This window comes from Mus musculus, chromosome 6 (genome assembly GCF_000001635.26).
Source record: "Mus musculus strain C57BL/6J chromosome 6, GRCm38.p6 C57BL/6J".
NCBI lineage: Eukaryota > Metazoa > Chordata > Mammalia > Rodentia > Muridae > Mus > Mus musculus.
The window spans coordinates 118,787,422-118,802,661 of NC_000072.6; the positions used below are offsets into that span (position 1 = coordinate 118,787,422).

The 15,240-nt window shown below is 47.9% G+C and overlaps 1 protein-coding gene across 49 annotated transcripts in view; it reads right to left on the reverse strand.

Annotated features, from left to right (window-relative positions):
* Cacna1c (calcium channel, voltage-dependent, L type, alpha 1C subunit) overlaps nt 1-15,240 on the reverse strand; it is a 610,145-nt gene that overhangs the window by 200,182 nt on the left and 394,723 nt on the right. The gene's annotated exons all lie outside the window — the stretch shown is intronic.

Here is a 15,240-nt window from a genome sequence, read left to right on the forward strand (position 1 = left end):
GAACACAGTAAGTACTTTCTCATCTATTTGCGGACTCTTATGGCCCATGTGGCAAAAAGAAGGGCAAATGCTTTTATCCTCCTCTTCTTCTACTTTACCATCACATCCCCACTGTCATGACATCACTATCAGGATGCATTATCTCCATCTTCACCTCCATCATACCACCACTGCCACACAACCCCGTGGGATCACTGCCATGGCCACCATGACCACCCTTCCACCCTTTCAGAGCGTGGCTCCAGGATTTACCACAGTCGAGCTTCATCCTTGATGACCACTCATTGGTCCAGCCAAACTAGAAGCTCAGGACAATCAAACCAAACAGGCTAGCTGTGACCCCCTTCCACTCCTCTATCCATCTCCTTCCTCCACAGCATCCTTCTCATCCTGAAGTCTATCCCTCTCCTTATTCCACAGCATCCTTCTCACCCAATGGTCTATCCATCTCCTTATTCCACAGCATCCTTCTCACCCTGAAGTCTATCCCTCTCCTTCCTCCACAGCATCCTTCTCACCTTGAGGTCTAGCTCAGTGCCACCACGTGCCTCCTTTGCTACCTTAGGGCTCAAGCATGTTTGTCAGAATGAGAATGTTTTCTGGGGTTCTGCTGGTAATACATAAAATGACTGGCTTCTCTGTGACATTCAGCCACGTAAGCAAGCCTGTGACACTCACAGTCCCCTAGCCTTGGGCACTCATGATTCAAGGATGGCATTTGGACATAGGACTGCAGAAGTCACCACTGGTTATTGCACAGAGCCCACAGAGTCCCACAGCTGGTCAAACCCATCACCTTGTGAGGGTTACAGCTTCATCTCACAGGGAATCCCTTGTCATTATCCACTGCGGTATTTGACTCAACCTAACAAATGTGGTGGGAAGGGAAGTTTTATGACTGATGCCTTAAAAAGAAAGGCTCTGGGGCTGGCCACACCCATGTTTGTATGAAAGGTTGGGACACAATTAAGACCATCGTGGGTACAGGGGGAAGGCAGGTGCAGTGTGCTGAGTGACAGAAACGCAGAGGAAGACCTCAGTCTAATAAAAGTTCCTAAGGAGTGAGTAATTCTGATGCTGCTCTAGTTTTGGAATCCTTAATTGAGCCCCTCATCTCATTGGATCTGTTCTGGACCTGCATTTTCCAACTCTATCCTACACAGTCCACGGCACATTAACATTCTGCTCGTTCTCACACACCAGAGAGAAGCAAGAAGAGCACAAAAGCATTGCATGAAGTGAACATCTCAGATCATGGACTGACTAGGTCTCCAGTAACTGGCCCAGACTGCCTTCAGAGGGCAGCCTGCAGGATTCCAAGCTCAGCCCTCATTGCAGCATGTGACTGACTGGCTGTGAAGGACACACTGCAGGAGACAGAAATCCACACCACAGTCCTCGAAGCAGCCAGGGTGGGCTGCAATGGCTCTCTACTATCTCATCATCGGACACTCAGGGACGAAAAAGGTGGGGACACAGACCTTGGGCTCCCCTGTCTTGTCTGAGTATTTTTCTTACCTTCAAAGGATGAAGGCCTTTTTGAGGGAGGAATGGCCCATAACCTCACAGTAGGTGATACACATCTTAGCAGAGATCCCGAGTCCTGGCTCATCAGGCTCCACTTCTCTTCCCTCCCCACCCGCTGTCCTTTCTCAACTTTCAGCACCACACCACCCATTAAAAGGCTTCCTTCCTCCCTTTCTGCTCCTACTAAGGGCATAGGGCTGGCTTGTGAGGTTCTCACTGTGCTAGGAGCCAACTGTATCCACCCCCCTAGGAGAGGATTGTTGTGCCTTGTCCAGGCCTAGTGACCTCCTTCTCCCGTGCTCATCCCAGCCTTTAGCCAGTTCCTGTCTGTCTGTCTGCTCATTTAGTATATTACTATCTGGTTCTACAGCCTGCATGACAAGTTTTCTGAGTGTATCTCGTGGCTCACTCTAGGAACTGGGTACTCTGGGGATTGGAGCTACATCACTGCATCCTTAGTCCCCACAATGCTTTTGTACAGAGCTGGGAACAGGCACATTTCTCCAACATGGAGGCTCAAAAACAGTGAGAGTCACCAAGGTTAACATGCTAGTCCTGCCCTTCCTCTCACGCTGGAAGCTCCTCACAGATGACAGTGTGCCTTGCTCTCCCAGGCGTTGCACTCACCTCTTGGTGTGCAACTGCAGGCACAGTGAAAGATGGCCTCCTTCTTAGACAGCCCTTCTCCACCCCCACCATGTGAATTAAATAAGACCCTTCACTCCAGAGACATGGACTACAGTTGTAAGAGTGGTATGATCTCACTCACACATGAAGATCAGGAGGGTCAATCTTATAGGAAAGACTGAAATAATCACTAGAGACTGGGGATGGGAGGCAGGAAATGTGTCCTGGAAATAGGCACCAACATATAATATACAGAAGCAACTAATTCTGGCCTTTTACAGCACAGCACAGAGACTATGGTCTATAGCCATGTAGTACAGTCACTAAGAGCAGAGACCGGGAGATCCTGCCTGACTCACCCAAGTAAAAGCATTGGGGTGGGGGGATGCAAATTCTACCTAGCTGATCATTATGCCTTATAGGTGTGTTCACAGTTACCTTATCACACCCCATAAATATTCACAAATATCAATTAAGAAATGAAATCGAGTAGGGTGCTACCTCCACCCATGGGCTCCCGGTCTATAGGATGCTGGATGGTTTGCATCATGGAGACAAATTATCAAGCAACACTACTTGTGGACAGCCCTTCAGTGAGCACTGCAGACACCAGAAGTGCAGGACAAAAGAAGGGCTAGATTTGCTAGGGTGGAGGCTGGTGTGTCTGACGTTAGATAGCTGAATCTTAGATGCATGAAAAACGCACATGTAGGCAATAAGGTTCCTGGGAGACACAAAAGGCAGGGCATTTTTTTTTGCCTTAGTTTTCAGTGTAGAACAAATATTTCGTGAAAAAATATACGAATCTGTGAAAATAGCATAATGGTGGTGGTGACGACAGTGTTCGCTGCAACGAGGAAGGAGCTGCCAGTATTCTGTACTTATTGTAACCTAGAATAACACCAGGGAGAAAGAGAAAGGCTTAAGTTACAGCAGGCTGTGAGTAATAGCTCAGAGTCCATATTTTATATTAAGGATGTTGCACCTGGATTTAAGAAACAGGGTGAAGGGCTCAGGCTGTAGCTCAGTGGTGGAGGCCCTATGCCCCAATCTTGGGGACATGGGGGGGGGAAGGGTAGAGGGATAAGACACCACAGAGAAGAGAGAGAGAGAGAGAGAGAGAGAGAGGGAGAGAGAGAGAGAGAGAGAGAAGACACCACAGCCGGGAGAGAGACAGGAAGAGACACATACATAGAGAGATTGAGAAAGACAGAGCACAAGAAGGCGGGAGAGAGAGAGAAGTTACCACAGACAGAGACAGAGAAACAGATAGATAGAAGATAGGTAGATGGATGGATGGATCAATAGATAGATAGATAGATAGATAGATAGATAGATAGATAGATAGATAGAGAACACCATGGTGATGAAATGGCAGTAGTCTGCGAGTGAAGGATAATAGTTGTTTAGTTGTTTTAGGAAGATGTTTGGATGGCTTGGACTGCTTAGGGAGACAACCACAGGGTTCCAGGAATGGGACAGTGACCATTGACTAGCGAGGGCAGGTGTAGCTGGGAGAGCAGACATGCTGCACACAGCCTACAGGCCACAGAGGAGCCATCAGTGACTAGATGGCTGCCTGGCTATCCTAAAGGCATATCTCATTTTAAAAATGTTTCTTGTGAGCTGTAAACAGGGATAATTCTGGCTCTTTGTGGGTGTCTCCTTTTCCTTGTAAAAATTGGCCTGCCCTGCCTGCGGATCGGTTCAATTACAATGATATAAAACAGAAAGCAGAAAACGGTGGGACATGCCCTAAAATGGAGTGTACAGTAAAGGTGACTCAAGATCTCTTCCTTCAGGGACCTTTGCAGTGGGGAGGTGAACTATGGGTTGCCTTCCCAGGTGGAGTTGAGTTCAGTGGTGAAAAATCTCAGCTCATGGAACTCCAGGCGCCAAGGGCTTTAGATCCCTGCAGCGCCCCCTCCCCCAGTCCCTGTGATGTTTTCTAAGCCCCATGTCACAGGATATTCATTGTGAAGCTGCAGGACAGCCACCCAAGTGCTGCTTGCTATGGCTTCCTTGGTCACTGCCATAGTAGGGAGATAGCTCAGCCAAATAGGGTTCCTAGCTCCTGCTTCATGCTTCTCGCCAGGTCCTGGGCACAGTTCTTTACATATATCTTTATATACATAGTTTCGGCCCGTGGCAGGCAAATTGACAGTCACATTTTACAGGACGAGTAACAGCTCTGTGATGGACTGTAGAACTCTGGGTTCCACTTTTAGTCTCATTGATGCTACCTGGTGACCTGGGGGGAGGTCACCCAGCCTCTGCAGACCCTATATTTTCTCATCCACGAAATGAAAAGGCTAATTTATCATAAGCTCCTAAACTTGGCTCTCTCAGGCACCTAGACCTGCTCTGGGCCTCCATCCAAGATCTGTTGTGCTGGAGTCTTCGGAATTTGGCTATCAGAGCGGCTGGCAAGCTCCCCAGCCTGAAGAATGTAAACGATCTCCATGGCTACTTCTAGCCACGGTATTCTTTTTCTCATATGTGTTCCCCACCCCTGGCCCTCTCTGGCACCCAGGAGGAGGATGCTCTGCAGCAGAACAGCTTGGGCTCCGAGGGTGGGGAATGAGAAAGAGCTGCCCACAGACTGAAGCAATGGGTGGACAGAATCAGCAGTAAGCAGCCCCCAGGCAAGAGGATCAGCTGGGCCAGCAGCCAGCCAGGGCAGGGAGGTAGGGCATGGTTCCATGGACCCAGCTTCCTGTTGAGAGATGTGGAAAACACACAGAAAGGGTGATCTGTACTTCTAGGAGCTGACAGCCATACACTGACCACTGCAGACCCAGGAAGATACAAGCAGCAATCACTGACGGGAGGACAGACTGAGGCTGCTCAATGTAAGGCAAGAAAAGAGGAGACAAGCAGTGTTTTTGTACATGACAGTCCAGCATTGGTTCCATGCCTTTCTGCCCCCCAAGACGGGACTAAGGATGAGCAAGTGGGGGCAGGTCTACCAGATCAGTTAACTAATTTCTGATCTCCAGGTAAGACATTCAATGTCTTTGCCTTCCAGTTAGGAATAATCTTGGCCCTATTCACTCAGGATGAACCTAAACAGCAGATCGATGGCAAGTTAGGAACACTACTTGTTACTGTCTGTTTGTGCCTGCCCCAGCTCAGGTTCATATGCTAAAGTCTGAACTGCCAGGCTAACGGCTCTGTGGCTATCATTCTGGGACTTAGGATTAATCTACTAATGTGTACGCATGTTTTGCTTCAAGATTGTAATCATCCCCACTTCCCCACACTGTATTTAAACATCCTGTGTCTTTTTTTTTTTTTCGGCTTCTCTATAACATACACAGTGATCCTGCAACATCAGAGAGCATAGGAAGGGGCCTATGTGTGTCTGTTTGTGTGGTGTATGTTTGTGGGAGACCAATTCCTGCTCTGGGCCTGAGTTTCCTAACAACCTGCGAAATCCCAGGCCTGTCCCTTCAGGGGTGTTTGCTGATTCGCTGGGTCTCACCCTAGGTCTTGCTTTTCTTATGTAGCTGAGAATAAGTATTTTGCTGGCCCTCATCTGGTCCATTCCAGCTTAAGCTCTGCCTTTGCCGCATGCAGCATCCTCAGATAGGCATAGGGTTGCCATTCTATTATTCTGCCAAGTGGAAATGGTTAAAGAGACGATCACCGGCTATCATCCTAGAATAACAACCACTCACCACCTCTACTAACTGTCCCTGTCACCATCACACATGCACACTACACTCCTATTCTCATCCTGCTAAACATCAAAGAATCTTTTCTGCAAATGGCACAGGCCACAGGTAGCCAAGTTCTCTGGTTCAATGGATACTTCCTACATCCCTTCTATGAAGGCATCCTCTGGCCTCCAATCCAACCAACCCACCAATGGAAGCTGTTTTTTTTTTTGTTGTTGTTTGTTTGTTTTTGGTTTTTGTTTTGTTTTGTTTTTTTTTTGTTTTGTTTTTGAGACAGGGTTTCTCTGTGTAGCCTTGGCTGTCCTGGAACTCACTTTGTAGACCAGGCTGGCCTCGAACTCAGAAATCTGACTGCCTCTGCCTCCCAAGTGCTGGGATTAAAGGCGTGTGCCACCACTGCCCGGCTGGAAACTGTTAAAAACAGCTGCATTGCAAGTTGAGTTCTGTGGTGAACACCTTTACTACCAGGACTCTGAAGGCTGAGGCAGGAGGATTACGGGTTCAAGGTCAGCCTAGACTACTTAGTGATGCTCTCAAGAGTCAATGATCATTCCCTTGCTTCTTTAAGCTAAGCTGGCTTTGTCACTTGTTTGGCCAAGAGAACACTGCAGAAGTTACAGGATATAACATCTAAGCCTTGAGCTGTCAGGCTCTGAAGCATTTCTCTGTAGAAACAAACTTCAGCTAGACTACTAGAAATAATGATACAATCAGCCAATCTAGCCTGGGCCAGCTCCAGCATCCCAGCCAACCAGGGCCAGCTCCAGCATCCCAACCAGCCAGGGCCAGCTCCAGCATCCCATCCAGCTAGGGCCAGCTCCAGCATCCCATCCAGCCAGGGCCAGCTCCAGCATCCCACCAGCTCATAGTAGACATATGACCAATGACCTGGCTAAGACTTCTATGCTAGGACCAACAAAATGCACAACTGAGCCCAATCCCAACAACCAACTTATAAGACACACAAGCTAAATAGAGAGTTTTTTAAAGTCACTATATAGTAAGAGGAGGGGACACCATCTTTCTAGCCATAATTTGCCTATATCTTCTATGCCTTGCCTTTGGAATAGAAGTTGGGCTTCCAGTGTCTAACACTTTACCTAAATTATCCTCACCTCAGCCTCAGGCTTATAGTATCTGTTTCTATCCTGAGACGTTATCCAATCTTAAAGATTCAACATTCCATTTCACTTCCTTGGCCTTTGGCTGAATAGTGATCACCTTGTGGTATTCCTTGCTGTTAATTTACTTGTGATATCGTTAACTTTACATGGTTCATTAGACGCTGCCTTCTCAGTTAGATTGCAGTCTTTCAGGGGCAAAGTCTTGTCTTTCATTCAGACACCATTGCACGGGATTGCTATTTTTTTTTTCTTATTGGTGAGTTTTAGCAGCCCCACAGAGACCTGAGCACAAGCCCTAGGTCGCTTCTCTGCAGTGCCCTATCTGTCCTATCTGTCCCCGGGCTGCACTCTGCTTCCCCCAGAGCTTTACACCAGGTCTGTGCTCATATTTACGACAAAGGAGCCTGAAAACACGGCGAATAGTCACCGATTTAGTTTCCTATCTGTTGTATGATGAAACATCTGCACAAAAAGCAATGTAGGGGAGGAAAAGGTTTGTCTGGGTTACAGTTCCGGGTTAGAGCCCATCATTCAGGGAAGTAGGGCAGAAACTTAAGCAAGAAGTCACATCACATCTGTAGTCAGAAGTAGAGTAAGCAAGCTACCCACTTGTTCTCATCCAGCTTTCTCCCGTCTCATAATTCAGGATCCACAGCCTAGACATCGGTAAAGTGGAAATGGGCTGGGTCTTCCTACATCAATCAACAATCAAGACCATCACCCATAGGCCAAAGACCGTCACCCATAGGCCAGCCAGATCCAGAAGAGTCTCCCACCAAGACTCTTCTATGGGCCGGAGAGAAGTCTCAGCGGTTAGAAGGGCTCACTGCTCTTGCAGAGGACCCGAGTTTGGTGGCCAGCAGTTTGTGGTAGCTCACAACCACCTGCAACTTTAGTTCCAGGGAAACTGATGCCCTCTTCTGGCTCCTGTGGGTGCCTGTACACACTTGATATACATAGAGTCATTTACACTCATGCATATGCACATACATTTAATAATTAAATTTTTTTTTAAAAAGACTCTTGGGACTGGACAAATGACTCAGTAGTTAAGAGCACTTGTTGTTCCTGGAGAGAATCCCAGTTCAGTCCCCAGCACCCACAGAGTAGTTGGCAACCATCTATAACTCCAGTCCCGGGGAATCTGACGCCCTCTTCTGGTTTCCTCAGGCACTGCACACTTGTGCAGCACAGATACACATGTGGGCAAAACATCTATACACATAAAATAAAAATCAATGAATCTTTTAAAGGGGGAGGGGGGAAGAGAATCTTTTCTCAGATGGGCCTGGCTTACGGTGGTTTGAAGGCTAAAGTCAAGGTACGGAGAGAATGAGAGAAGCTTCCCCAGCCCAAAGCAAAGCAAACTTCACTTGCAAAGTTTGGTCTCTCAAATCTGTTAGGGATTTCTTGAACTCTCTGGAAACTTCCCCCTCCCTTTTATTCCTGTGACCTTCCATTTGTCCTGGACACTGGCCTTGGCCAATGCAGGCTTCCAGCTTTCTGTCTTCACTGGGTCTTTCAAGTTAACTACAGAGCTTTGAGGAGAGGACAGATAAAAAGCTTAGCATTGCAAATGAGGAATGCTGAGCCAATGCCCACAAAGAGGGAGGCATTTAAAGCAGGCCTGAGGAAGGCAGGCTGCTAAGGTTACTCTGTAGAGGGAAAAGGCAGAGGCCCTGCTGGTCTCACCTCTGGCCTTACTTTTCTTTTGTGGACAAGAATAAGTCAGGGTGAGGTGTTTGGCTGGCCCTCCCTCCATCCTCCATCCAGAGCTTTGTTCCTACCCAGACACCACACTCAGCTAAGCAGGTTTTCATACGGGCTTGTGTGTGTGTGTGTGTGTGTATGCATGAGTGTGTGCTTGTGTGTAGGTGTGTTGCTCTAGTGCTGAGGTGTCTAACAGTCTGATGACTCTAGGCATGTCTATTTCAGGGGAGCTCTGAAGCTTGGCCCTTGCTGCAACTCTCTCCTTACTATTCAGCTATCCCAGTAAGGATTCTCTTAGACTACAAACACCCCATCGGGGGCTCCCAGCCTACCATACTGCCAAGGCCCTTCCCCAGTGTGAATACTTTTCCTCCCTGTCCCTCTACCTCCAAACCATGGCCTCTGCCAGCTCAGTTTTCCAATGACAATGAGGTTGCCTCTATTCCTGGGATCTCAAGCCAGCAGAAGAGGCAGACAAGCTGAGGGGCCCACAGCTTAGGAACTCCATGAGACATGAATGCTAAACTGAACACACTCTCTGGGCTCTGTTCTTCCACAGAGGAGCCTTTCTGTGATGTGTCACCCTGCTTTTCAACTCCCAGTCCTTTGGCGTTATTCAGTCAATCTACTTCTAGCCGCAGATGTGAAAGTCTGTCTCGTTCCCCATGAAGACAATCCTGTTCTTGTGTCTGGGTGAGCTTTAGTTTCTCCTCCCTTCTGAGTCTCTTTTTCCATCCCCTTGACCCTTCTAGCCTTTTCCTTTTCCAAACTATTCCTTCTGCCTTCTTCAGCCATCTCACATTTACATTTTACCAATGATGGATGGGCGGCCAGTCCCTTCGAGCTCAGCTAATTGAGCTATTTCTTGTAAGATTTGCCTATAATTTGAGCAGACTTTGGCAATAGAGATGCTTGCCACTGTGGCTTTAGCCTGTGCCACTGACACAGCCCCTCATGTGAGAAAGTCGAAGTAGGTGGCAGGGAGCATGAGACACAACAATGCTCCCCCCCCCCCCGCCCCATCCCCAGTGGCCAGGAAGTAAAAGAGGAAGGGGAAGGCATTCCACATACTCCTTGGAGCATCACAGTCCCACCCCTTACCCCACAATGATCTCAACCCTTCCAGCAAGAGCGCCCCTTTGAGGTCCTACCACCTCACACGTCTAACACTGGAGCTTGGGATGGGTGCTCAGCACAAGGCCCTAGCAGGAACAGAAGAAGAATGCCCTTAAACATCTTTGTCTTTCCCACGGGACTGGCTACTTGAGTCTTCTCAACACAGACCCTTTCAGACAAGATGCCATATATCTTATGACAGTGTCTAAGAAGAGACAACCTCCCTGTTAGGTTCACCAATTACCATGTCTCCAGAACATGTCTCGAATTATTTCATAAGCCTTACAAGAGAACTATGAGTCCCGTTGGTCTTCCAGAGGGCCTGGGTTTGGTTCCCACCACCACCTGTAGTTCTAGTTCCAAGGGATATAATACCCTCTTGTGGCATCTCTGGATTCCTGCACATATGGAGTGTACACAAACTCATGGAGGCTCATACATATATATGATTGATCTTAAAAATCTTTTTTTTTAAGACACTTTTCTCAGGTGATTAAAGGTTGTGGCAATTTGACAAGGGAAAACCAATCATCTGTCACTGGCCCCTGGCCCCTGGCCCCTGACCCCTGACCCCCATGTGAATACTCTAGAAAGTCAAACAAGCACCAAAGCAAGTAAATATGTCATTCCTGTCCCCGGGAATTAGGAAAATCAGCTGCTACAACATGACACTAACCTGTTGAAACCACACAGATTATCAATACCAGGACAAGCATGGACAGTTCTAGCATCTAGCTGAGTTCTATCATTTAACCTTCCTTAGCTTTGATTTTTATCTACAAAATGAGAATAACAAAAAGCTGGAGTCATGTGACTATGGCTACACATATAAAAGTGCTTTGTAAACTGTAAAACGTGTGTTATGTAAATACCAGGTGGCACCTGTCCTAAAGTATACCTCCACTCTGTGGCCAAGAGGGCTTCTTACAACGTATCATAATCTCACACAATTCTGTCACCTCGCCCAGTTGCCCTCTAAGGTACAAGATTCAATTAGAATTATGAAATTGAAAGAGACTTAACAGTAACCTGGTTCATATCAGAAGGGGGGAGAGGGCAGGGCTGGGGACAATGATCCACCCAAGATGAGATAGAAAGGAGGGGTACAGCTAGGTCTAAAACCCACACATCCTGACTTCTGCCCAGTGCTCAACCCGACTAGGAGATGCTGCTGACTCTGTACCTCAGCTATGGCTGGACCTTAGACTCCTTCTTATCATTCCACAACATTGATGGGAGTTAAAGCTCTTTTGTTCTCCACATCTTAAACAGCCAGTCACACAATTGGTCATTCAAATAAAGACCTTTCAGAGAGCTATTAACAGATGTGAGGAGACATAGGTATAAAGTAGGCAAACTGGGACATATAGTTAACATCCAAGACAGGTCTTGGTGCTTCTAAGGTAGCAGTAGTGTGACCCTGACTTGAAAATGGGCTTGCTGATCATACAGGTGATGGGAGACACTCAAGGGAGCGACCACAAGTCCCTGGGGAAGAGAAGATGAAGGTACACCTCTGATGTATGGGTTATCTGCAGAGTCACCCCATACCTCAGTTTGCCGGCTGGGGTGCCCAGTGCTCTCCCACTGGAAAAGCACACAGGTCTGCTCTCTTGTTCTCCTTTTCCAACCTCTTTCTTTATGCTGGACGGTAGGCTCTGCACTGAATTAGCCGGTTATGAATGTGTTCAGGTATCTTATGGAGGAAGAAGTTGCTCAGTTTATTGGGTAAATAATTAAATAGGCTGCTTTAGATTTCTGATTCTGAAATTTTACAGCCACTTTATTCCTAGAGGGGTAGATGTAAAAATGAGGGTCTCGTTATGACAGAGTTCTAAGAGCAGAGGGACAGAGAAGGGGGCTCTGATCTTGGCCAGGGTTACCATGCTATCACACACAGCAAGGACTTGTGACCATAATCAGGTCACAGGAAGGAATGTGGCTCAATGAATAAGACATATCCACAGTAGCGGCGGCTCTCAGCCTCTGGGCTATGCTACTGGGCTGTCCTGGCTGCTGTTTTTCATCTTGGAGGCTCCTCAGATAGCTGTTTTCTATGAGGAATCCTTGAAACAAAGAGACTTAACAGGCTGAAATACGAAGTACAGAGAGTTCTAACCAGGATTGCTTCTGATGTCTTTTTATTTCTCTCTCATTTACTTTTGTCATTGGGACGAGGCTCGCGACCTCACACATTATCTAAGGCACACACACTGAGATACTTCCACAGTCCGTCTAGTTTGCTTTTATTTTCTTGTAGTTGTCGTTGTACATAGGGCTGGGGATTGTGCGCACCAGGCAAGAGCTCTACTACCAAGCTCTCACACTAGCCAAGAGCTCTTCTACCAAGCTCTTCCTTAGCATCCACCTCTGACTTTCACCTTGAGAAAGCATCTATTTCCCAGGCAGGCCTAGAACTTGCAAGTGTCCCATCTTCAGCCTCTCTTACAGCTTGGATCTCAGGCCTGAGCCACCAGGCCAGGCTACTACTGAGCATGCCTGTCTGCCTGTCTTTTTTTTTTTTTTTTGCCCTCTGTCTTCTCATCTATAAAACAGCATTTTCAGATGTTATCTAACTATTGGGAGAACAGGGCAGATCACTGGGTAAAAAACAGCTGCAATAACCAATTAGCAAAGAAACTCAATTACACCATGCTTCTTGGTTAGCTTTAAGTTTTCTTACTCTATTGGGACTATGGGGACTGTATTAACGACAAGGCTTTGATGATAGCCCATTGATACTAGACCAGCCATGACAAGTCTTACTGCCAATGTGGAAATCAACTCTATTGACCACCTTAGTTCTATGGCCATTTAGAACCGTATCCAGGAGACCTGACTGCAGGAAGCTGAGCTCATGAAGGAGGTCAAAAGCAGATCAGCGACTGGGAGATGAAGACCTGTACAAATAACATCAACTGGAGCACTGTCGAGTCCTTACAGCTCTTATAGAAAATAGGTGCTCTCCAGAGAGGGAAAACTAGGCTCAGAGATGTTAAGTGACTGGAAGAAAGTGAGAACAAAGCAGGATTAGAACCCGACCCAGACCTCTACACCAGCTCTTCTCCCAGCTCCCAGACAGCTATCTGATGCCTGACAAGAATGTCTGCCCGTAAGTAAGCCATGATCTTAGATCTCAAAGCACTTAAGAACATTCCAGAAGCCTGATTACAGAAGCCCCGTGAGTTGGGACAAATTTCAGTCCTGCTCTTCACTCAGAGGACATACTTAAAAGGACATAAGCACCCTGGTCCAAGTTACCTGGCTCAGGACTCAGCCAGCCAGCCCCTGTGTGAGGAAAAAAACCCACAATCAGGCAGAGCCCACTTCATCGAGGATTAATGACCCTTCATCAGGACACCAGCTCTAAAGGTCAGCAATCAGCCCTCCTCCCCCTCCCCCACCTCCATCATCACAGCTGGGGCAGAAGACAGGATCACCCCCCCCCCTTGGCCCATCTCTCACACATATTAACAGTGGCAGCTGAGTGGGTGGAAGATTTCACAGAAGGAGGGCAGAGAAGCCCTCTTGGGAGAGAGGAGGGGAGTGTGAGGGGAATGGTAGAGCTCTCAGGTCAGGCCCCTTGGAAGCTCTTTAGCTTTTCCCCTTCTGATATTCCCACTCCCCTTACCCCTCCCCCTTGAGTGATAGCCACATCATCTCACCTAGCACAAGGTACTACGCCCAGCGACATCATCTTGTCCCATCGAAGCACAATGCTGTAGCTAAAGTGACCCCAGTAGGACAAGCTTGGCAGCACCCAGGGCAGGGCCCAAGCACAGGCCCAGCTGGAGCCTGTGGGAAACACAGAGATGGTCAGAGGGAGAGAGCCCTGCACAGGTAAGCTCTGGCCTTGGCATCGCCAGGACGTCTGTGATGCAGCCCCGGCCACAAGTGTAGCTGGCTGTTCTCTCCAGAGGAGGTGACATTGGCATCTCTTCAGGAACGAGACATGGTATACCTTTGAGACTCCCACTCTCATCCTCCGCTGCAACCATTATTAGCAGAGGACCACTCCACAACATGGGTTCCTACCTAAGTGGAAGAATATTGAGTCTCCAAATCAGAATACACAGACAGAAGCAGACTATGTGGCACCTGGAGAGTCTTTGAAAATCCCAGGCTTACGTGGCCCCTGCCTGTGCCCTAAGGAGTCTCCTTGGCAGGGACAGTGATTCCTGGTAGGCTTGGGATAAGAGGATTGACCATGGAGTATTGGTATGACGGCTAATCTCAACTGTCAACTTTACTGCATCTGGAAACAGCTAAAACCCAAGGTGCTGGGAACTCCTGTAAGGGATTTCTCTTGATCACATTATTTGAAGCAAGGAGACCCCACCCTAATCTAGGTAGCACTTTCTGATGGCAGCCCACATAAAAGGATATGAGCTTCCTTCTCACTCTGTTTGGTGCCTGCTGCCCCCAGTCTCACTGCCAAGCCCATCTTCCTGTTGCGCCTGCATTACCTCAGCAGTATCAGAACCAACTTTTCGGTGATTCCAGATCTGAGGCCTCCCAGCTCTCTAGGAATCCTCCAGGCCTCCAGTTTCAGACTGCTGCTGCTGAGACACCCAGCCTTCACGGACTGAACAACTGCAGAATCTCAGCCTCCACCACATAGGCAGTCTAATAAGTTACTCTATCTGTCTATCTATTTATCCATCTATGGATCAACTGACAGACAGATACACATATGTTCATACTCTCGGTTCTGCTTCTTTAGAGAACCATAATACAGGTCAGCAGGCTACTGGCTTGCGTTTCCTAACCGATTATATGTGCAACTTCAACCGTCACCTTTGCTAAGGGCAAATATAAAATACAAAATCCTATACTACATTTGCTGTGTTTGTGGGCATGCTTCCACCATCGTTCAGCAGGCTGAGAATCTCTTTGCTAAGTCCCTTTCAAGTGGATGGAGCTGGGTACTTAGCATATTCCCTCTGGGGGGAGCTAATTTCCAGCACCAGGGGGATGAACATGCACTATCCCTGCTACCCAGCTGGCCAGTACCCGGGCGGGGCATCAGCGCCTTGAAGGCGAAGGTAACTTCTGCTTACAGCAGCTCCTTGTGGATCACTATACTTTGGGAAGGGATCCTGTGCCCTTCCGGGACAGCCTCATCTCCAGGAAGCTGTTTGCTTTCCTTCCCATAATCCTCCCTTCTCAACCCCAGTACTCAACTCCCGGCTTCCTCCTGGTCTGATAGGGAAAAGCTGACGTGGAGAGAGCATGTTTTCTGGGGCTCCCAGACCTTCTGCCAGCCCCACCTCCCTCAAGTTCTCCGAGCACCTGCTCTGAAGTGTTAGTCACTTCCACCCAACTGCAAAACTGAATCACGGAGCGCTCCCTTTTCCTGGAAGTAACTGAATTAGCATACATTGTCTTCGTACCGTTTGCAGTAGGGAAAGATGCCAGGATCGTGCAGCGGCCATGCACAATAATTTGGGGCGGGG